This window comes from Lactuca sativa, chromosome 7 (genome assembly GCF_002870075.4).
Source record: "Lactuca sativa cultivar Salinas chromosome 7, Lsat_Salinas_v11, whole genome shotgun sequence".
Taxonomy (NCBI): Eukaryota; Viridiplantae; Streptophyta; class Magnoliopsida; order Asterales; family Asteraceae; genus Lactuca; species Lactuca sativa.
The window spans coordinates 116,431,887-116,456,463 of record NC_056629.2 but is presented as its reverse complement, the minus strand read 5'-3'; positions in this window follow the sequence as shown (position 1 = coordinate 116,456,463).

Genomic DNA, 24,577 nt, shown 5'->3' with positions numbered 1-24,577 from the left:
AAATAGTTAAAGTAAATTACGAAAATTTTTGTAAAGTTCATTTATAGTGTACATAATCTGGGAAAAGTACCAAAGGTGGTTTTAATCTACTAGAATCCGATTTTGTGGATTTAAGTGTGTTTAATCTTAGAAAATAGATGAAAAATAGCATACTTAATAGAAAAATCATCCAAATTTTTATTTAAAGTTCTAATATATTATAAGGTCTTCTGGTAAATGTTCATGAATTTTGGTTGAGTATAAATGTTTTTCCCGTTATTAGTCCGATATAAATATAAAAATCGGTGAAAAATAGGAATGCATTATGAAAATTCTGAAAATATTTTTCTGAGTACTCCACATTAGGTAGGATCTGCAAAAAATCATATATAGCATTTTCACATAATTAAATATGTTTTATGATTTATTTGTATTAAAAAAATTCAAAACCATACCAAACAGTAACAAAAATCGATGAAACTCGCTGAAATGTTATCATGTACCTTAGGGTCGTCTACGAAATTACCTAGGATTTATAGACCTCATAAAGTATTTTACATGAATTATTGCCCTGTTTTCTTGCAATAATTATAATAATTCGAGAAAAATGAATTATTTTCTAAAAATTTGTAGAGCATCTCATTTTGTTGGTGGAATTCTGGGAAAAATCGGATTTGATCAGAAAAGAAGTTTTAGATATTTATTTGGGAATAAATCCTTTATGAACAACAAACTTTGATAATCAAGCCTCTAAGCTTGAAGATCATCACATGCATGTTGGTTTTTGGGTGAAATACTACCTCCAACATCATAAAGATTGTGGTTATGAACTTATGGTTCATAATCCATCCATAGAATGGTGTAGAAGAAGAAGATATGTAAGAAAAGTTGAGATTTTGAAGGAATAATGAAGTAGAAATCAAGTTTACCATCAAGAACACCACAAGATGATGAAGATTTAGAGTTCATGAAGTGTTCTTGGACTCATTTTTTGGAATAAAATTCGTGGTTGAAGGAGAGTGGAAGAGAGAATAGAGAGAAAATGAAGTGGAGGTGTTGGAAAAATGAAAGAGAATGAGGGATATGGAGTGTAAGGTTTGTGTAAATGTTTTAGGAAGGCAAATATTGAAGGATGAGAGATGGTGGCCGACTTTTGAGGGTATAATGCCCTACCTCTCTTTTAAGTTTGTAAAAATTTCAATTATTTTATAAAACTATCAAACTTTTTATAAAATATACACCCTAACCAAGATTTTGTTCATGAAACCTTGATTTTTGACTTATAAATTATGGGTAATTGTTAATGACTTAAATTTTTTTTGTTCCTTGAGTATATTTTCCTGAATTTAGTCATTTTCAATTGAAATTATGAGGTTCATAACAAATTTTATGGAGTCTTAGGTGTTAAAGTTTATAAATTTGAGATTTTATGGCTTTTAGGGTTTTTGAGAGTTTGTAAATCTTTGGATATCAAAATAAATAAAATCTTTGAGACTTCAAATTATCTTATGTTACTGTAACTCTTATATAGTTATAATTTATGTTTGTAACTTATTTTATCGGTTTATTGGCATTCTATGTAGTGGTTTCGACTTATACCACTACCGATTCCTACAATAATGTTATTCGCTAGTGAGTCTCTAATCGAAATCTAACACTAGTATACTTACTACTACAATAGAATTATGCCAATATTGTGTTAAAATTTAATATTGATAAGTTACAAACATTTTTCTGAAATGGTGAAATTTTATAACTCGTGTGATTAAGACAATTTTAGATATTAATTTCCAGATTTTTTTAACATTAATTGAGGGTATTTCAACACATTTAAAGGTGTTTTAAGCTCCTAAAAAGCCAAAGTATTATCAAATAGTTTCCGAAAATTCTCAAACTTTGCATTTTCATTCTAAACACAGTAGAGGTCTTCCAGAAAATTTTCCTTGAATTTTTGACATGATTAACTGTTTTTCCCAATTTTTAAGCCTTCATAACAATATAAATTCATGAAAAATAGTATCGAGATGATAAAAGTTCCCAAGCTTTTTATAATACTTCCATTGAACATACTTAAGCTCGGAAAAAAATAAAAATGGATTTCTAAACTGTTTAACCAAATTTTTTGATTTTTGTACATTTATTATAATAAAAATGGAAATAAATAGAAAACACTTTCGAAAATTGCCCAAACTTTTTGTATTACTGTTATTAAACATTTTTAAGCTAGGAAAAATATAAAAATGGATTTCTAAACTGTTTAACCGAATTTTATTATTTTTATGCATTTATTCTAATAAAAATTGATAAATAGAAAACACTTTCCAAATTTCCCAAACTTTTTGTAACACTGTTACTATACATATAGAAGCTTTCAAAATTATAAAAGATATTTTTCAATTAGTGTTGCTATTTTTCTTTGTTTTATCCCCTTAAATAATCATTAATTGGAGAATAATTATTAAATAGTTAAAGTAAATTACCAAAATTTTTGTAAAGTTCATTTATAGTGTACATAATCTGGGAAAAGTACCAAAGGTGGTTTTAATATACTAGAATCCGATTTTGTGGATTTAAGTGTGTTTAATCTTAGAAAATAGATGAAAAATAGCATACTTAATAGAAAAACCATCCAAATTTTTATTTAAAGTTCTAATATATATTAAGGTCTTCTGGTAAATGTTCATGAATTTTGGTTGAGTATAAATGTTTTTCCCGTTATTAGTCCGATATAAATACAAAAATCGGTGAAAAATAGGAATGCATTATGAAAAATTCTGAAAATATTTTTCTGAGTACTCCACATTACGTAGGATCTGAAAAAAATCATATATAGCATTTTCACATAATTAAATATGTTTTATGATTTATTCGTATTAAAAAAATTCAAAACCATATCAAACAGTAACAAAAATCGATGAAACTCGCTGAAATGTTATCATGTACCTTAGGGTCGTCTACGAAATTACCTAGGATTTATAGACCTCATAAAGTATTTTATATGAATTATTGCCCTGTTTTCTTGCAGTAATTATAATAATTCGAGAAAAATGAATTATTTTCTGAAAATTTGTAGAGCATCTCATTTTGTTGGTGGAATTCTGGGAAAAATCGGATTTGATCAGAAAAGAAGTTTTAGATATTTATTTGGGAATAAATCCTTTATGAACCTATTTGAAAGCTTTTAACAACAAACTTTGATAATCAAGCCTCTAAGCTTGAAGATCATCACATGCATATTGGTTTTTGGGTGAAATACTACCTCCAACATCATAAAGATTGTGGTTATGAACTTATAGTTCATAATCCATCCATAGAATGGTGTAGAAGAAGAAGATATGTAAGAAAAGTTGAGATTTTGAAGGAATAATGAAGTAGAAATCAAGTTTACCATCAAGAACACCACAAGATGGTGAAGATTTAGAGTTCATGAAGTGTTCTTGGACTCATTTTTTGGAATAAAATTCGTGGTTGAAGGAGAGTGGAAGAGAGAATAGAGAGAAAATGAAGTGGAGGTGTTGGAAAAATGAAAGAGAATGAGGGATATGGAGTGTAAGGTTTGTGTAAATGTTTTAGGAAGGCAAATATTGAAGGATGAAAGAGGGTGGCCGACTTTTGAGGGTATAATGCCCTACCTCTCTTTTAAGTTTGTAAAAATTTCAATTATTTTATAAAACTTTCAAACTTTTTATAAAATATACACCCTAACCAAGATTTTGTTCATGAAACCTTGATTTTTGACTTATAAATTATGGGTAATTGTTAATGACTTAAATTTTTTTTGTTCCTTGAGTATATTTTCCTGAATTTAGTCATTTTCAATTGAAATTATGAGGTTCATAACAAATTTTATGGAATCTTAGGTGTTAAAGTTTATAAATTTGAGATTTTATGGCTTTTAGGGTTTTTGAGAGTTTGTAAATCTTTGGATATCAAAATAAATAGAATCTTTGAGACTTCAAATTATCTTATGTTACTGTAACTCTTATATAGTTATAAATTATGTTTGTAACTTATTTTATCGGTTTATTGGCATTCTATGTAGTGGTTTTGACTTATACCACTACCGATTCCTACAATAATTTTATTCGCTAGTGAGTCTCTAATCGAAATCTAACACTAGTATACTTACTACTACAATAGAATTATGCCAATATTGTGTTAAAATTTAATATAGATAAGTTACAAACATTTTTCTGAAATGGTGAAATTTTATAACTCGTGTGATTAAGACAATTTTAGATATTAATTTCCAGATTTTTTTAATATTAATTGAGGGTTATTTTTAACACATTTAAAGGTGTTTTAAGCTCCTAAAAAGCCAAAGTATTATCAAATAGTTTCCGAAAATTCTCAAACTTTGCATTTTCATTCTAAACACAGTAGAGGTCTTCCAGAAAATTTTCCTTGAATTTTTGACATGATTAACTGTTTTTCCCAATTTTTAAGCCTTCATAACAATATAAATTCGTGAAAAATAGTATCCACATGATAAAAGTTCCCAAACTTTTTATAATACTTCCATTGAACATACTTAAGCTCGGAAAAAAATAAAAATGGATTTCTAAACTGTTTAACCAAATTTTCTGATTTTTGTACATTTATTATAATAAAAATGGAAATAAATAGAAAACACTTTCGAAAATTGCCCAAACTTTTTGTATTACTGTTATTAAACATTTTTAAGCTAGGAAAAATATAAAAATGGATTTCTAAACTGTTTAACCAAATTTTATTATTTTTATGCATTTATTCTAATAAAAATTGAGATAAATAGAAAACAGTTTCCAAATTTCCCAAACTTTTTGTAACACTGTTACTATACATATAGAAGCTTTCAAAATTATAAAAGATATTTTTCAATTAGTGTTGCTATTTTTCTTTGTTTTATCCTCTTAAATAATCATTAATTGGAGAATAATTATTAAATAGTTAAAGTAAATTACCAAAATTTTTGTAAAGTTCATTTATAGTGTACATAATCTGGGAAAAGTACCAAAGGTGGTTTTAATCTACTAGAATCCGATTTTGTGGATTTAAGTGTGTTTAATCTTAGAAAATAGATGAAAAATAGCTTACTTAATAGAAAAACCATCCAAATTTTTATTTAAAGTTCTAATATATTATAAGGTCTTTTGGTAAATGTTCATGAATTTTAGTTGAGTATAAATGTTTTTCCCGTTATTAGTCCATTATAAATACAAAAATTGGTGAAAAATAGGAATGCATTATGAAAAATTCTGAAAATATTTTTCTGAGTACTCCACATTAGGTAGGATCTGCAAAAAATCATATATAGCATTTTCACATAATTAAATATGTTTTATGATTTATTTGTATTAAAAAAATTCAAAACCATACCAAACAGTAACAAAAATCGATGAAACTCGCTGAAATGTTATCATGTACCTTAGGGTCGTCTACGAAATTACCTAGGATTTATAGACCTCATAAAGTATTTTATATGAATTATTGCCCTGTTTTCTTGCAATAATTATAATAATTCGAGAAAAATGAATTATTTTCTGAAAATTTGTAGAGCATCTCATTTTGTTGGTGGAATTCTGGGAAAAATCGGATTTGATCAGAAAAGAAGTTTTAGATATTTATTTGGGAATAAATCCTTTATGAACCTATTTGAAAGCTTTTAACAACAAACTTTGATAATCAAGCCTCTAAGCTTGAAGATCATCACATGCATGTTGGTTTTTGGGTGAAATACTACCTCCAACATCATAAAGATTGTGGTTATGAACTTATGGTTCATAATCCATCTATAGAATGGTGTAGAAGAAGAAGATATGTAAGAAAAGTTGAGATTTTGAAGGAATAATGAAGTAGAAATCAAGTTTACCATCAAGAACACCACAAGATGGTGAAGATTTAGAGTTCATGAAGTGTTCTTGGACTCATTTTTTGGAATAAAATTCGTGGTTGAAGGAGAGTGGAAGAGAGAATAGAGAGAAAATGAAGTGGAGGTGTTGGAAAAAAGAAAGAGAATGAGGGATATGGAGTGTAAGGTTTGTGTAAATGTTTTAGGAAGGCAAATATTGAAGGATGAGAGAGGGTGGCCGACTTTTGAGGGTATAATGCCCTACCTCTCTTTTAAGTTTGTAAAAATTTCAATTATTTTATAAAACTTTCAAACTTTTTATAAAATATACACCCTAACCAAGATTTTGTTCATGAAACCTTGATTTTTGACTTATAAATTATGGGTAATTGTTAATGAGTTAAAATTTTTTTGTTCCTTGAGTATATTTTCCTGAATTTAGTCATTTTCAATTGAAATTATGAGGTTCATAACAAATTTTATGGAGTCTTAGGTGTTAAAGTTTATAAATTTGAGATTTTATGGCTTTTAGGGTTTTTGAGAGTTTGTAAATCTTTGGATATCAAAATAAATAGAATCTTTGAGACTTCAAATTATCTTATGTTACTGTAACTCTTATATAGTTATAAATTATGTTTCTAACTTATTTTATCGGTTTATTGGCATTCTATGTAGTGGTTTCGACTTATACCACTACCGATTCCTACAATAATGTTATTCGCTAGTGAGTCTCTAATCGAAATCTGACACTAGTATACTTACTACTACAATAGAATTATGCCAATATTGTGTTAAAATTTAATATTGATAAGTTACAAACATTTTTCTGAAATGGTGAAATTTTATAACTCGTGTGATTAAGACAATTTTAGATATTAATTTCCAGATTTTTTTAATATTAATTGAGGGTATTTCAACACATTTAAAGGTGTTTTAAGCTCCTAAAAAGCCAAAGTATTATCAAATAGTTTCCGAAAATTCTCAAACTTTGCATTTTCATTCTAAACACAGTAGAGGTCTTCCAGAAAATTTTCCTTGAATTTTTGACATGAGTAACTGTTTTTCCCAATTTTTAAGCCTTCATAACAATATAAATTCGTGAAAAATAGTATCCAGATGATAAAAGTTCCCAAACTTTTTATAATACTTCCACTGAACATACTTAAGCTCAGAATAAAATAAAAATGGATTTCTAAACTGTTTAACCAAATTTTCTGATTTTTGTACATTTATTATAATAAAAACGGAAATAAATAGAAAACACTTTCGAAAATTGCCCAAACTTTTTGTATTACTGTTATTAAACATTTTTAAGCTAGGAAAAATATAAAAATGGATTTCTAAACTGTTTAACCGAATTTTATTATTTTTATGCATTTATTCTAATAAAAATTGAGATAAATAGAAAACAGTTTCCAAATTTCCCAAACTTTTTGTAACACTGTTACTATACATATAGAAGCTTTCAAAATTATAAAAGATATTTTTCAATTAGTGTTGCTATTTTTCTTTTTTTTATCCTCTTAAATAATCATTTATTGGAGAATAATTATTAAATAGTTAAAGTAAATTACCAAAATTTTTGTAAAGTTCATTTATAGTGTACATAATCTGGGAAAAGTACCAAAGGTGGTTTTAATCTACTAGAATCCGATTTTGTGGATTTAAGTGTGTTTAATCTTAGAAAATAGATGAAAAATAGCTTACTTAATAGAAAAACCATCCAAATTTTTATTTAAAGTTCTAATATATTATAAGGTCTTCTGGTAAATGTTCATGAATTTTGGTTGAGTATAAATGTTTTTCCCGTTATTAGTCCATTATAAATACAAAAATTGGTGAAAAATAGGAATGCATTATGAAAAATTCTGAAAATACTTTTCTGAGTACTCCACATTAGGTAGGATCTGCAAAAAATCATATATAGCATTTTCACATAATTAAATATGTTTTATGATTTATTTGTATTAAAAAAATTCAAAACCATACCAAACAGTAACAAAAATCGATGAAACTCGCTGAAATGTTATCATGTACCTTAGGGTCGTCTACGAAATTACCTAGGATTTATAGACCTCATAAAGTATTTTATATGAATTATTGCCCTGTTTTCTTGCAATAATTATAATAATTCGAGAAAAATGAATTATTTTCTGAAAATTTGTAGAGCATCTCATTTTGTTGGTGGAATTCTGGGAAAAATCGGATTTGATCAGAAAAGAAGTTTTAGATATTTATTTGGGAATAAATCCTTTATGAACCTATTTGAAAGCTTTTAACAACAAACTTTGATAATCAAGCCTCTAAGCTTGAAGATCATCACATGCATGTTGGTTTTTGGGTGAAATACTACCTCCAACATCATAAAGATTGTGGTTATGAACTTATGGTTCATAATCCATCCATAGAATAGTGTAGAAGAAGAAGATATGTAAGAAAAGTTGAGATTTTGAAGGAATAATGAAGTAGAAATCATGTTTACCATCAAGAACACCACAAGATGGTGAAGATTTAGAGTTCATGAAGTGTTCTTGGACTCATTTTTTGGAATAAAATTCGTGGTTGAAGGAGAGTGGAAGAGAGAATAGAGAGAAAATGAAGTGGAGGTGTTGGAAAAATGAAAGAGAATGTGGGATATGGAGTGTAAGGTTTGTGTAAATGTTTTAGGAAGGCAAATATTGAAGGATGAGAGAGGGTGGCCGACTTTTGAGGGTATAATGCCCTACCTCTCTTTTAAGTTTGTAAAAATTTCAATTATTTTATAAAACTTTCAAACTTTTTATAAAATATACACCCTAACCAAGATTTTGTTCATGAAACCTTGATTTTTGACTTATAAATTATGGGTAATTGTTAATGACTTAAAAATTTTTTGTTCCTTGAGTATATTTTCCTAAATTTAGTCATTTTCAATTGAAATTATGAGGTTCATAACAAATTTTATGGAGTCTTAGGTGTTAAAGTTTATAAATTTGAGATTTTATGGCTTTTAGGGTTTTTGAGAGTTTGTAAATCTTTGGATATCAAAATAAATAGAATCTTTGAGACTTCAAATTATCTTATGTTACTGTAACTCTTATATAGTTATAAATTATGTTTCTAACTTATTTTATCGGTTTATTGGCATTCTATGTAGTGGTTTCGACTTATACCACTACCGATTCCTACAATAATGTTATTCGCTAGTGAGTCTCTAATCAAAATCTAACACTAGTATACTTACTACTACAATAGAATTATGCCAATATTGTGTTAAAATTTAATATTGATAAGTTACAAACATTTTTCTGAAATGGTGAAATTTTATAACTCGTGTGATTAAGACAATTTTAGATATTAATTTCCAGATTTTTTTAATATTAATTGAGGGTATTTCAACACATTTAAAGGTGTTTTAAGCTCCTAAAAAGCCAAAGTATTATCAAATAGTTTCCGAAAACTCTCAAACTTTGCATTTTCATTCTAAACACAGTAGAGGTCTTCCAGAAAATTTTCCTTGAATTTTTGACATGATTAACTGTTTTTCCCAATTTTTAAGCCTTCATAACAATATAAATTCGTGAAAAATAGTATCCAGATGATAAAAGTTCCCAAACTTTTTATAATACTTCCATTGAACATACTTAAGCTCGGAAAAAAATAAAAATGGATTTCTAAACTGTTTAACCAAATTTTCTGATTTTTGTACATTTATTATAATAAAAATGGAAATAAATAGAAAACACTTTTGAAAATTGCCCAAACTTTTTGTATTACTGTTATTAAACATTTTTAAGCTAGGAAAAATATAAAAATGGATTTCTAAACTGTTTAACCGAATTTTATTATTTTTATGCATTTATTCTAATAAAAATTGAGATAAATAGAAAACAGTTTCCAAATTTCCCAAACTTTTTGTAACACTGTTACTATACATATAGAAGCTTTCAAAATTATAAAAGATATTTTTCAATTAGTGTTGCTATTTTTCTTTGTTTTATCCTCTTAAATAATCATTAATTGGAGAATAATTATTAAATAGTTAAAGTAAATTACCAAAAATTTTTTAAAGTTCATTTATAGTGTACATAATCTGGGAAAAGTACCAAAGGTGGTTTTAATCTACTAGAATCCGATTTTGTGGATTTAAGTGTGTTTAATCTTAGAAAATAGATGAAAAATAGCATACTTAATAGAAAAACCATCCAAATTTTTATTTAAAGTTATAATATATTATAAGGTCTTCTGGTAAATGTTCATGAATTTTGGTTGAGTATAAATGTTTTTCCCATTATTAGTCCATTATAAATACAAAAATCGGTGAAAAATAGGAATGCATTATGAAAAATTCTGAAAATATTTTTCTGAGTACTCCACATTAGGTAGGATCTGCAAAAAATCATATATAGCATTTTCACATAATTAAATATGTTTTATGATTTATTTGTATTAAAAAAATTCAAAACCATACCAAACAGTAACAAAAATCGATGAAACTCGCTGAAATGTTATCATGTACCTTAGGGTCGTCTACGAAATTACCTAGGATTTATAGACCTCATAAAGTATTTTATATGAATTATTGCCCTGTTTTCTTGCAATAATTATAATAATTCGAGAAAAATGAATTATTTTCTGAAAATTTGTAGAGCATCTCATTTTGTTGGTGGAATTCTTGGAAAAATCGGATTTGATCAGAAAAGAAGTTTTAGATATTTATTTGGGAATAAATCCTTTATGAACCTATTTGAAAGCTTTTAACAACAAACTTTGATAATCAAGCCTCTAAGCTTGAAGATCATCACATGCATGTTGGTTTTTGGGTGAAATACTACCTCCAACATCATAAAGATTGTGGTTATGAACTTATGGTTCATAATCCATCCATAGAATGGTGTAGAAGAAGAAGATATGTAAGAAAAGTTGAGATTTTGAAGGAATAATGAAGTAGAAATCAAGTTTACCTTCAAGAACACCATAAGATGATGAAGATTTAGAGTTCATGAAGTGTTCTTGGACTCATTTTTTGGAATAAAATTCGTGGTTGAAGGAGAGTGGAAGAGAGAATAGAGAGAAAATGAAGTAGAGGTGTTGGAAAAATGAAAGAGAATGAGGGATATGGAGTGTAAGATTTGTGTAAATGTTTTAGGAAGGCAAGTATTGAAGGATGAGAGAGGGTGGCCGACTTTTGAGGGTATAATGCCCTACCTCTCTTTTAAGTTTGTAAAAGTTTCAATTATTTTATAAAACATTCAAACTTTTTATAAAATATACACCCTAACCAAGATTTTGTTCATGAAACCTTGATTTTTGACTTATAAATTATGGGTAATTGTTAATGACTTAAATTTTTTTTGTTCCTTGATTATATTTTCCTGAATTTAGTCATTTTCAATTGATATTATGAGGTTCATAACAAATTTTATGGAGTCTTGGGTGTTAAAGTTTATAAATTTGAGATTTTTGGGCTTTTAGGGTTTTTGAGAGTTTGTAAATCTTTGGATATCAAAATAAATAAAATCTTTGAGACTTCAAATTATCTTATGTTATTATAAGTCTTGTATAGTTATAAATTATGTTTGTAACTTATTTTATCGGTTTATTAGCATTCTATTTAGTGGTTTTCGACATTCAAGTGATATTAATGAATCAAGTATACTAGCCCTAGTTTTAAACTTTAACTTAAGTTCCTATGAGACTCGGACCTAATTTATACCATTAGGTCAAGTGCATGATGTGTGTATATGGTTTAGGAAAAGGTGTTCAAGTCAAAGAGTGACCCGAATATGGATAATCACTACAGTTAAGTAGCTGTAGAATTCACATATCAATGTGAAATCTAAGTATACTATCCATTGATTCTAATGGTTTCCAAGTTTCTAGTAGGTTATAACTTAGCTTCTAGTTACTAAGTCTAGAATGTGTTGTGCCTATATGCATAACTAAGTCTAGTCAAATCTAGAAGCGACTCGAATTTTGACGGTTGTCACACGAGATGCTTAGTTCTCCTTCCCAGTCGATGTGGGATCAGGTGCAACTATAAACAATGCTTTGATACCTATCTGTCAAACCCCTGAACCGGAACGGCGAAAACGTCCGGGGGGCAGATGACTTCATGTACTTGAATATAAATGAAACATAGCATCACAACCATTACATTGAATGTTTAATAAGATTACATTGTGTTCAAATATTGTTTACATGACATCAGATGCTTGTGACAAAAATAAAGGAAATGATGTGACGACATTCCACCCTCCAAAATTCTTGTGATTACTTGTTACTGATTTCCTAAGAATACAAGTGATTTCGAAAAGTGTCAACATTTAATTTGGTGAGTTCATAATCATTTTGTATGAAAAAGGGTTTGTAAATGTTTCATGAAAATCATAGTGTATACTTCCACAAAATCCAATATTTTCTGAAAATGAGTTGCGGGTCGTAAGTACCAAGACTAGAAATGTAAGCAATATTGTACTGAGATGATGTAATGAAGTTTTATCTTTATATAAAACTACTTATATGTTACCCCGTAAATCAAATGTGTTATTGATACCCTATGTGAGTTATTATAACCATTGTAATACGACTAGTGGCCTGATCGACGTGCTTCAGGCATCGTAACTCTTATGACATTTGTCACCCCAGACCTGCCGGTCTAACTATAGCTAACAATTTAGGTGCGGGGTTGTCAATCCCATATAGATATATACACAAGTGTCACATTCTCCCTACAAGCGACTCTAGTTATAAATCAGGACTTTAACGTGTACTCCGGTGGATACTTTGAAGCTAACTGTCTCACAAAGTTATATCAGTCGATTTACGTGTACTGAAAATTCTTTTTGCTTGTAAATAAAATAATTATGTCTTTAAATAATCATTTAACTATTACAACTGATAATATAGTATTATGGCTACCAACTATACCCATTATAGTTTATTCTGTTTGTTTGTTAAAACATTTTATATAATCTTTTATATAAATTTAAAGTTGTCATCTTGTGCCCAACATATATAGCCAAACATAACACTTTTGAGTTGTGACCCACCAAAATTGTATAAAGACTACAAGATATACCTTTTTCTTATAAATCTACCTTTTTATAGAAAAATTCTAAAATCATGTAGTTTTCCAAACATAACCTTATTATGACTATTATAACATAAAAATAAGTTTGATCTTGTAGTTTTGCATTTTTTTAAACAAATATCATAAATATTTGTAAAATGCTTGGTGATTATGATATCTTGTATTCCCCCCCCCCCCAAAAAAAAAACATAAAATCTCGAAAAATTGGGGGGTATGAACTCACATTGAGTGGATTGGTGAGTAGTGTGAAGTGATGAGAAGAAGATTTCGAGCCTAGGATCTTAGGTGGAGATAATGAACTTTCTTGGAGATGTTAGTATCCTATAAATTTAACACATGATAATGTGTGTGACGATGGTAGAACTATCAAAAAAATATGTATAAAACACTATGGTATTACGTAATACTTACCCAAAAACCCGAGAATCACTTGAAGAAGGGGATTTCTTAGAGACCTTGGCTTGTTTTTTAGAGAAAGAGATGAAGAGTGAAAGAAAATTGATTATTTGTAGGTGAAGAATGCCTCTTCGGCTAAGGGTTTAAATAGGTGGGGGATGGGATGGCTTCCTTGTTATTTGTTGGTTATTTACATGCCTTACATGGAGACTTAGGGGGTATTTGGCTACTTAGTATGGAGGTATGGTGGTTAAAAGGATGTGAAGTTGGGAGGGACACTTTGGATTTACTCATTAAACAATATATGATTGACTTATTTCTGATTTCCCTACACGAGAGCAACGTCATTGTGGGGATGGATTGGTTAAGCCCTAATTGGGTGATGATTGATTACGGGATTCAGTTGGTACGTGTTCGAACCCCAAGTGGGGGAGAGTTAGTGATCCATGATGAGGATGCTCAGTATGGGCAGTATCTATGTTCGGCATTCAGAGCCAGTCGTTATCTTCAGCAAGGATGTTCCGGGTTTGTGGCCTATTCGACGAATACTCGGGAGAAGGGTGAGATGACCATAGATGATGTATCGATTATTTGGAGGACTTTCCAAGAGTGCCTCCGGAGAGGCAGGTGGAGTTTTGAATTGACTTTTGTTCCAGGTGTGGCTCTGATAGCCAAAGAACCTTATCGGTTAGCACCTCCAAAGATGTAGGAGTTGTCTACGTAGCTGCAGGAGCTGCTAGACAAGGGATTTACTCGGACGAGTAATTCACCATGAGGAGTGCTGGTCTTATTTGTGAAGAAAAAGGATTGGACACATCGGATGTGTATTGACTACCAGGAGCTGAATAATCTAACAATGAAAAACCGTTACCTGCTCCCAAGGATCGACAATTTGTTTGATCAGCTTCAGGGCACATCTTGTTTTCTCCAAGATTAATTTGCATTCAGGTTAACACCAGATGATGGTTAGAGAGGGGGACATGTAGAATACGGCCTTCCGAACTTGTTAACGTCATTACGAGTTCGTGGTGATTCCTTTCAGGCTCACCAATGCTCCAACCACATTCATGAATCTCATGAATCCCATATGAAGGCCCATGTTGGATCGTTATGTGATTGTATTTATTGATGACATCTTGATCTATTCCAAGACTCATGAGCAACATGAGGAGCATCTGAGGGAGGCATTGAAAACTATGAGGAGGAAGAGACTATATGCGAAGTTCTCCAAGTGTGAGTTTTGGTTGCGTGAGGTGTAGTTTCTGGGGAACCTTGGCAACCAGAGCAAAATTTTGGTCGATCCGGCCAAGGTCGAAGCGGTGATGAGGTGGGAGGTACCTAGGTCTCCATCTGAGATTTGGAGTTTCCTTGGATTGACAAGTTACTATCGAAGATTCATTCAAGATTTCTCCAAGATAGTGGTTCCTTTGACTCGATTAACAAAGAAGGTCGTCACGTTTCGTTGGGGCCTGAGTAGCAGATAACATTTGAGACTCTGAGACAAAGATTATGTGAAGTGTCGATTCTGACCCTGGCAGAGGGTGTTGAGGACTTTGTGGTATATTGTGATGCTGGGTGTAGTTTTGATGCAGCAGGATCATGTGATCGCTTACGCCTCGATGCAGTTGAAGTCTCACGAGGCGAACTATCCTACGCACGATTTCGAGTTGGGGGCTATGGTATTTGCCCTTAATATTTGGAGACACTACCTCTATGGGGTCTGTTATACTGTCTACAAAGATCACAAGAGCCCGAGGTATTTGATGGATCAGTCAAAACTGAACATGAGGCAGCGTAGATGGTTGGATGTGGTGAAGGATTATGATTTTGAGATCCTTTATCACTCGGAGAAGGCCAACATGGTGGCTAATTTTCTCAGCTGCAAGGCGATCGCAGCTCCAATCAGGGATTTATGTTTAAGGATGATAGTGATTAACCCACTATTATAACAGATTTGAGTGGCTCCGATTGAGGCTATAAAAGAAGAGCACTAGAAGAGTGAGAGCATTGTGGGTCAGGTGGCTTCTTTCGATTATGATAGTAAGGGGTTATTAATGATGGGTTTAGGCCATAAGAACATCATATGTGCTCATATAAACCCTAATGCTTGGATCTAGGTTTCTCTATTGTACATGCAAGTTATCCAAGACTATAAACCCTAGATCTAGCATATGATAATCAATATAACATATAAATTAGGGTTTAGATCATACCTTGATTGTTATGTAGCAATAACAATCTCAAATCCTTCTTGTATTGACTTTAGAAAGCTTAGAGTCACAAATGTCACTCCTCTAATGGTTCACAAACACCAAGAGCAATAGGATGAAGAGGAGAAGAGAAGGAGGCTGCCCAAAACGTGTGGAAACCCTAACCAATTAGTTCACCACATTTTTGGGGCATAGGGGCTCTACATATAGTGAGGCTATTAGGGTTATCTAACAAGGAAACCCTAATTTGGATGCTTAAGCCCTAAGCAACCCATGGACTCCTTTCCTTAAAGGCCTTGGACGATTTCTAATGGGTTTCCCCATAGAATTTGTCCACTCCTTAATATAAGGCAATCCATAGCCCAAATTGCAATTATCTTATAATTACAATTCCAGTCCCTTAAGTTTAATTAATCTCTTTTAGTCACAAACTTAATTTTTATTAATTCTTGATTAATATTAATTAAACAATATGATTTCTCCTTTAATATATTATTCTCATAATATATTAATAAATCATATTTAATCCTTTCTCTCCATAATTCATCTTATCAAGTTGCTTTGGTGAAGGCAACCCAAAAGGACCATGCACCATCGGGTCAAGTACATACCAAAATAGTTATGGACTTAGACACTAATCCAACAGTCTCCCACTTCGATAAGTCTAATAACTATTTAGCATATGACTTCAGATCCTGATCTGCAATCGTAGCTTTCCAAAGCCGCTGTCAACTCTGATCCTATCAGATACGCGTGTCCTTCAGATAAGGGATCATATATTCCTCCATTCTAGATAACGTATAGACTGAGACATGGATCTAAATCATTCTCTCCGTCTATGTGCTGTTTCCCGAATTCAGATTTATGACGACTGACAACAGACTACAATTGAACACATCAATTTAGTCCCGGCTTGGCCAAGCGCTTAGGTGCCATTACTAAATCATCGAGGGGCCCACATATATCGCATTTATCCTACTTTGGATAAAAGGAATGGATAAACTTTGACTCAATGCTCGCTTGCACTCACTTACCGAATTACACACAACAATATGTTTTATAACACCAAGTTACTGGTGCGTTTACATATTATCAATGTGCAACCGACTCGTAAGATACAACTCACACATCTCGGTTTCAAGAATATAAGATGTTATTGTCTCACTAATCACTTATGATATCAATCCATGAAGTGAACCAAGTGAGCATGGGTTTAATCCAATGCTCAAATCATATTCATAAGCACTCATGAACGTTGCAGCAAACATTTGCTTATGTCTAATTCTCTTTAGACAATCCACACACCAATTCATGACAGTCTTCATTCATATCTACTTCCAACATATGAACGACTGTGGCCCGTTTGAATAATTTGACTGTTCTCAACCAATTAAATTATTCAGGAAGTCAAAACATGCAAAGTGAAATACAAGAATAATACTAATCTCATATGGCCTCAAACCTTTGAGTATAAATAAAACACCTTTTATTTATCACCATACCGATTACTCATTATTTGTTGTTTCGGGTAATCAACTTCTTACTTGAATTACAACACTTGTCCCATGCTTTTAGCATGCACACAATGTTTACCTACGGTTCTTACTTTGTGAAATAGATCAAATGAACACATTTCCAATCATACTCATTTCACAACTCCTAAACCATTTTCATAAGTGAAGGAATATCAAATTCTTGCCACTTATGGAATATGTTGGATTCTAACACTTTATGCAATGATTCTTTTGTAATGTCACTGCACTAAAGTCACAATGACTATTGTCAATGAAATTACAAAGTCCTCTATCGGAGATTGTTACAAGACAATTCCATAGATGTGATGTCTCTCACTCAAAGTACATTACTTTGAACATCATTTTGCATAAAATTTCTAATCTAGACATTGATTCTCAATATCCAATTTCCAATGTGGAAACCTTTCCATACTTACCATATGACAACTTATTCTCAATAGAATCTTATCTATTCATAATAATGTTGATATGGTCCATCCAATATCATGCTTCCAACTACTCACAAGCGACCAATCATCGGCGAACTTTGGATTGTCCTTTGACAGTTGTCTAATTATCTTAGTCAAAACCGATTCTTGTCCTTTTCCCTCTAAATGCACTAGACATTTGGAAAATTTTAGAATGGTCAAATATTATAGCATTTTCCATCGATCCTATACCCGAAGCGTATGCAACACGATGCATAATGTCTTACATAAATATTCGATACTTTATCAAACTTCTGCCATAATATTTTATGTGCTACGTTCTCTTAATTCGAAATATGAAGAGGAATGCCGTAATCATAATCAAATTTTAAGAACTCACTATGTTTCATTGACTAATTTCATAACCTAAGCCTTTAGATTTGAAATGAAGCATAATATTCTCTCCCTTAATTATAGCAAAACAACTTTACAACCATTGCGACTTTGCAAAGTATAACTCTTGTTTTCTATAATTAATATTGCTAACTTGCAATACTTGCCTTAATAATCATGCAATCATAACATTTATGCTCCCACTATCACGATGATTATTATAAACATAACACTTATGCTCCTACTAGTTTTGACATGTATTCAGAAACAACTTAACTTTCAGAAAAACAATGCCTATTGAATTTATTTAAGTTCATATTTCTAATACCCAATGCTTTGATAATCTTTTATCAATGCTTCTTAAACTTATACACCTTTGCCTTAGATAGCTCATATGTGTGTCTTAAACAATTCAGACTAATTGCCAAATCTCACAATTCGAATCATGGAAAGGGATACCGTAACCATAATCGAATTCGAGAATATAATTTCACAATCACTATCTTCTTAAAATCTCTTTTAGTGAAAGCATTTCCTCATAGTCATTTTCATGAAGGAGGGAATCTTATGACACTTAGATTTTAATGGTGTATGTGTTCCTATCCATGTGAATTTGTCAATACCAAAGTTTACGACAAATTCAAACTCTTATGGACCGAACTTTTCTTAATCTTGATTTCTTGCCTTATGGTAACACAGCTGCCCACCATGTCTTCCAAGTAGTCAAGCAGCTCACCCTTTCCTATCAATGTACTTTCAATTGATCAAGGTCCTTGCATTTTATGCATTCAAATGAGAACTCATAGGCTCACATGCATAATTAACTCAATTGGAACGGCACAAAAACAAGGTAATGTCAACACGATAGGTTGTAAACCCCTACTCGTGTACTAGTGATGATCGATAAGGTTTATTCTTGATTTGTTCTTAAGACCATTAAGACTCCCACTGACTCCTTGACATATAAGATTCTCTTGTCAATAAACATTTCTTGACAAACAAATATTCAAGAGTTAGTGTAGCCTTTATCAAGACAAAACATTTCATAAAATTGGTCCTATTTGGTCTTTGTCTTATCCAAGACATCAGAACTTTCCAATTTCAAATGTGTGAGAATAGGAAAGCCTTTTTCCAAATTCTACATTTGATGAATGTTATAAACCTTCCTAAGACTTGTCACTTAATGTCACAATCTTAACTCTAAGACTTGTTTTGGAATGAAGTATGATTGACTTCTTGATTAAACCATTTCTTCAATTCTTGATTCCTCTTCTTATACATACACTTGTACTAAGATTTACTTAGAGGATAAATTGAGATATGGTTCTTAATCATTAAGACATATCATAAAGCATAAAAGGTACTCTCCCTTCTTCTTAGAATAGAGAAACTTTTATCTTTCTGTCCTACTTGATTCTTCTTATTTGTTCTGCTATTGATTTAAACTTTTTTCAATCAAATCAGAATTACACTTAATCTTATAAGTATAATCATATTTACTAAACCTTTAGTAAATCATGACGAATATCTTTGTTACTCTTATGGTGGATTTTATCAACACACAACTTTGTGTACTCGATCTCCTAGTCTTTCACTTGACACTTTGTCAATGAATCAGTCCAATTTCCAAATATGAAATTTCTCATTCATCATGCAACCAAGTTGCATGATTCCAAGTTTCTGTCCAATTGAAACTTGGGCGATGAGAAACTCTCCCTATTTGGTAAACTCATGACATTTCCATAAATAACATAATTAAGAATCACATCCATTTGTTGTAGAAATATGCAAACATCAATTTTTCATAATGATTTCATTGCAAGGAAATAAATAAACAAATAAATAAGTCAAATCAAAATTTTTATTTTATTCATAAAAGCAGCGGAAAACATTTGTCCGTACAATGCAAAATCAACTGAAAAACTATGTAGTAAAATATTCCTAACAATTCTATCATAACTTTCTAAGCTCAAAATCTAATCTTCAAATCCATGCGATCGAGATCCATTTCTTCGTGATTAGATTCATCTTGCTCTTTCATCAAGCTTCCTCTCTTTTCACTGATCCTGCAAAAACATTCAAATGCAATCTTATCACATCATGTATCAAGAATCAACGAATAGGAACTTAATGGAAATAGATAGTGGATTTTACCTGAAGCACATCCATACTTTTTGACTCTCCCATCTTCTGGACTCTTCAGGTTCTTAGGGCAGATTTGTATCCAACGCTCTTTCTCTTGGCAGCAAATATAGGTCGGTTCTCCTAGAACGTCGTCGGAAGCATGGTTGGTTGACTTTCCCAACAAATATGCTCCATTGCTTTGCCAAATCATTTCTGATTCAGCAGCAATGAGCATGTAAGTTAGGTCAATGAGGTTTGCGTCATGATCCATCATATAATACTTTCTTTTGAACTCATTATATGATTCAGGTTGTGAATGCAGAACCTAGTTCACAGCCAACTTATCAGGGAATGACGCACCCAACATTATCAACCTATCGATGTGTGCTTTCATTCCTAGAATGTGGGCACACACGGGTTTACCATCTTCATGTTTCATTTCCAATAGGGCTTTAGTGACATTGAATCTTTCAATTCTTCGATCTTTTGGGTTAGGGAGAATAATTGGAGGAGGTGGAAGAAGTGAAGCATGATCTCTTGTTCCTCGATCGAATCGTGGAATATCATCTTCGTGTGGAATGCTTGTTCCACGGGATTTGGGAAGACCATAGTTGTCAAACTTTGACATCTACAAACCGGGAGAAAAATAAATTCAAGTTAGTTGATTGATTGAGTCCTTAATAAATCACCCAAATGAGATATTAAGGCTAGGACCCAACACAATATGCTACAACCTAGAAAAGGGATGTCGTAATCTAGTTGCAGAATATTTGAAGGTAAGTGAATGACGATTCACTAATTTCCACCATGAAAAACGAAAAAGAAATTTAAGTTTTAAATCTATGAAAACTCCTAGATCCTTTGAGATTCATTGAACATTTCAACGGCATGTTTAAATCTCGATATGCCCCTCTAGTTTGTGACTGGGATGCTGAGGATCACAAAGCGGATGTGAATAACCATGCAAATCTACATGGTTCCCTCACATGTTACAGTCACCTATTCGATGTGCCGGTAAACCACACACGCTCCACCGAACTATGACAAACATTGAGTCACCCTTTGCTACCTTTGCTTAGAACCATTTAGTGTGTCGGTTAACCACACGCGCTCCACTAACGTCTTCGCAAGGGCACAAAGTGTAATTTCATGGAATTGCATTAATTCACTTTTGCCTAAAGTAACTAAGACTGGGAATTTTATGAAAGCATTTAGTTACTTTTATACGTCATTATACTTATAATGGAAGGTTTCTGTCCTATCCTACCTGTTCGACTAACGACCCTCCACTAGTCAAGAGTGCGGTGGGTAAGAGTGGATACCCATTCAATCGCCATTTTATAGGCAATTTCCTTAAACACCCCTTATAGACCAGCTTCGTGAATGAGACCTACTAACGGTAAGACTGACTTTTACTTATACATATATATAATGTTAGACTTTTAATATTATATATAGTATAGGGTGTATTTTACACTTTAAAATACTAGGTGGTCTAATTTAATAATTATACTTTTAATTTAATTAAATTGTACACCAAAACTTTATGGATTTACTAAATCTCTTTTAATTATACACTTTAATTAATTAATAAAACCATAAGGGTGTGATTTGAACTTTTCAAAACAATACTAGGGTTTTAGAATTTAACATTCCTAAATTAAACTTTTAATCAACTTTTAAATTCCAAAACTTGAGGGCAAGTTTTGAAACATTTCAAAACATTAGGGTTTAGAATTTAAATATTTCCAAATCAAACTTTTTAATCAAAATTTAAATTCCAAAACTTGAGGGCAAGTTTTTGAAACTTTTCAAAACATTAGGGTTTTAACTATTTAAATTTCAAAACAAAACTATTAAGTTCAAATTTAAACTATAAAACCTAAAGGGGAAAAATTGAAACTTTTCACAAGATAATTCAAATCTAAATTACAAATAATCAAATTTTATCTAATAAAACAAGTGATTATCTAAATTTTGACAATTATCTTCTATTTACGTAAGGATATTCACCAAATATTGATAAAATTCGGATTTTATAACAAAAACATATTTAAGGTAATTATCCAAACCCAAAACAGGAAGAAAATTGCGAAAATTAGTTGTCAGACGTTTCGACTCGTCGAGTACACCTGACTCGGTGAGTGCACCAAGTGACTCGGCGAGTCAAACACTCAGAACCCAAAAATTTCGATTTTCAGTGCTGATTTCGATCAAACATGCATCAATACAATAGAAACCAATCTAGGCTCTGATACCACTGATGGGTTTAGGCCATAAGAACATCCTATGTGCTCATACAAACCCTAATGCTTGGATCTAGGTTTCTCTATTGTACATGAAAGTTATCCAAGACTATAAACCCTAGATCTAGCATATGATAATCAATATAACATATAAATTAGGGTTTAGATCATACCTTGATTGTTATGTAGCAATAACAATCTCAAATCCTTCTTGTATTGACTTTAGAAAGCTTAGAGTCACAAATGTCACTCCTCTAATGGTTCACAAACACCAAGAGCAATAGGATGAAGAGGAGAAGAGAAGGAGGCTGCCCAAAACGTGTGGAAACCCTAACCAATTAGTTCACCACGTTTTTGGGGCATAGGGGCTCTACATATAGTGAGGCTATTAGGGTTATCTAACAAGGAAACTCTAATTTGGATGCTTAAGCCCTAAGCAACCCATGGACTCCTTTCCTTAAAGGCCTTAGACGATTTCTAATGGGTTTCCCCATAGAATTCGTCCACTCCTTAATATAAGGCAATCCATAGCCCAAATTGCAATTATCTTATAATTACAATTCCAGTCCCTTAAGTTTAATTAATCTCTTTTAGTCACAAACTTAATTCTTATTAATTCTTGACTAATATTAATTAAACAATATGATTTCTCCTTTAATATATTATTCTCATAATATATTAATAAATCATATTTAATCCTTTCTCTCCATAATTCATCCTATCAAGTTGCTTTGGTGAAGGCAACCCAAAAGGACCATGCACCATCGGGTCAAGTACATACCAAAATAGTTATGGACTTAGACACTAATCCAACAATTAACCCTTCACTGGAGGGTATGGGTTCCATACTGGGATGGTACGCGACAGGTTTTGATGGAAGAGGTGCACAAGTCGAGATTCTCTATTCATTATGGAGCGACAAAAATGTATAGAGATCTCTAGCCAGATTATTGTTGGCCAGGTATGAAGCACGATGTGGCATGGTATGTGGAGAGGTGCTTAACTTGCAGGAAAGTCAAGGTCGGGCATCAGTGACCTCACAACAAAATGGAGTTGTTGGCTATTCCCGTTTGGAAATGGGAAGATTTTATAATGGATTTTATCATTAAATTGCCTCGGAAGACGCACGGGGTGGATTCGATATGGTTCATCATGGATCGACTGACCAAGAGCATGCATTTTATCCCAATTCAGGAGAGTATCTCTACTGAGAATTTGGCAAACATCTACATTCGGGAGGTTATGGCACGTCAGCGGGTGCCAATTTTTTTGGTCTCCGATAGGGATGTTCGGTTCACTTCCAGGTTCTGGAAGAGGTTCCATGAAGAGTTAGGTACTCATCTGCACTTCAGCACAAATTTTCACCCGCAGACTGATGGTCAGAGTGAGCGAACTATCCAGAATTTGTAGGATATGTTGCGGGTGTGCTTTCTGGATTTTGGCGGCAGTTGGGATATGTATCTTCCGTTAGCGAATTTTTCATATAACACCAGTTATCACGCCAGCATCGATCGACCTCCTTTTGAGATTCTCTATGAAAGGAAGTTGCGGACCCTGATACGTTGGGGTGAGGTCGGTCAGTGGGTTATGGGGAGTACCAAAGTGGTACTCAAGATGACCGAGATAATTTAGCAGGTACGTGGTAGGCTTTAGACAACATAGAATTCGATTTAGGAAAAGGGGCAAGTTGGGGACATGGTTCTCCTGAAGGTGTCACCTTGGAAATGTGTCATCCGATTTAGAAAAAGGGGCAAGTTGGGCCCCAGGTATATCTGTTATTTCAAGATTTTAGCCCGGGTGGGCAGGGTTTCTTATTGCTTGGATCTACCCGAAGAGTTTAGTCAGATCTATAGCATGTTTCACGTCTCTCAGCTACAAAAATGTTTGGTTGATGATCCCGCAATGGTTCCATTGGAGGATATCTAGGTGGATGATCGCATGAATTATATTGAGAGACCAGTGGCAATCCTTGATCGGAAGATGAAGGGATTGAGGAACAAGGTTGTGGGTTTGGTGAGGATGCAGTGGCAACACCGAAAGGGTTCAGAATGGACATGGGAGCTTGATGATGATATGAGGGAGCATTATCCAGAGTTATTTGCAGCGGCGGACTTTAAGGATGAAGTCTGATTCAAGTGGGGGAGAATTGTAGCATCTGAATCCTTAAGGTACTTAATTTATTAAATTCTTGCATTTTTGGAGGATGTCTCATGACATGATCTACGGTGGTCACAATGTGAATGACCGTTAACCATTTGACATGTATTCTTGAACCTCACAACGTGAGCATAAGGCCTCATGACCTGAGCAGCCTGATGTAACAACCCGAAGTTGTTCATCGCCGAAAACCCGTTCTACCCGAATAACTCGTCGGAAATCGAAATG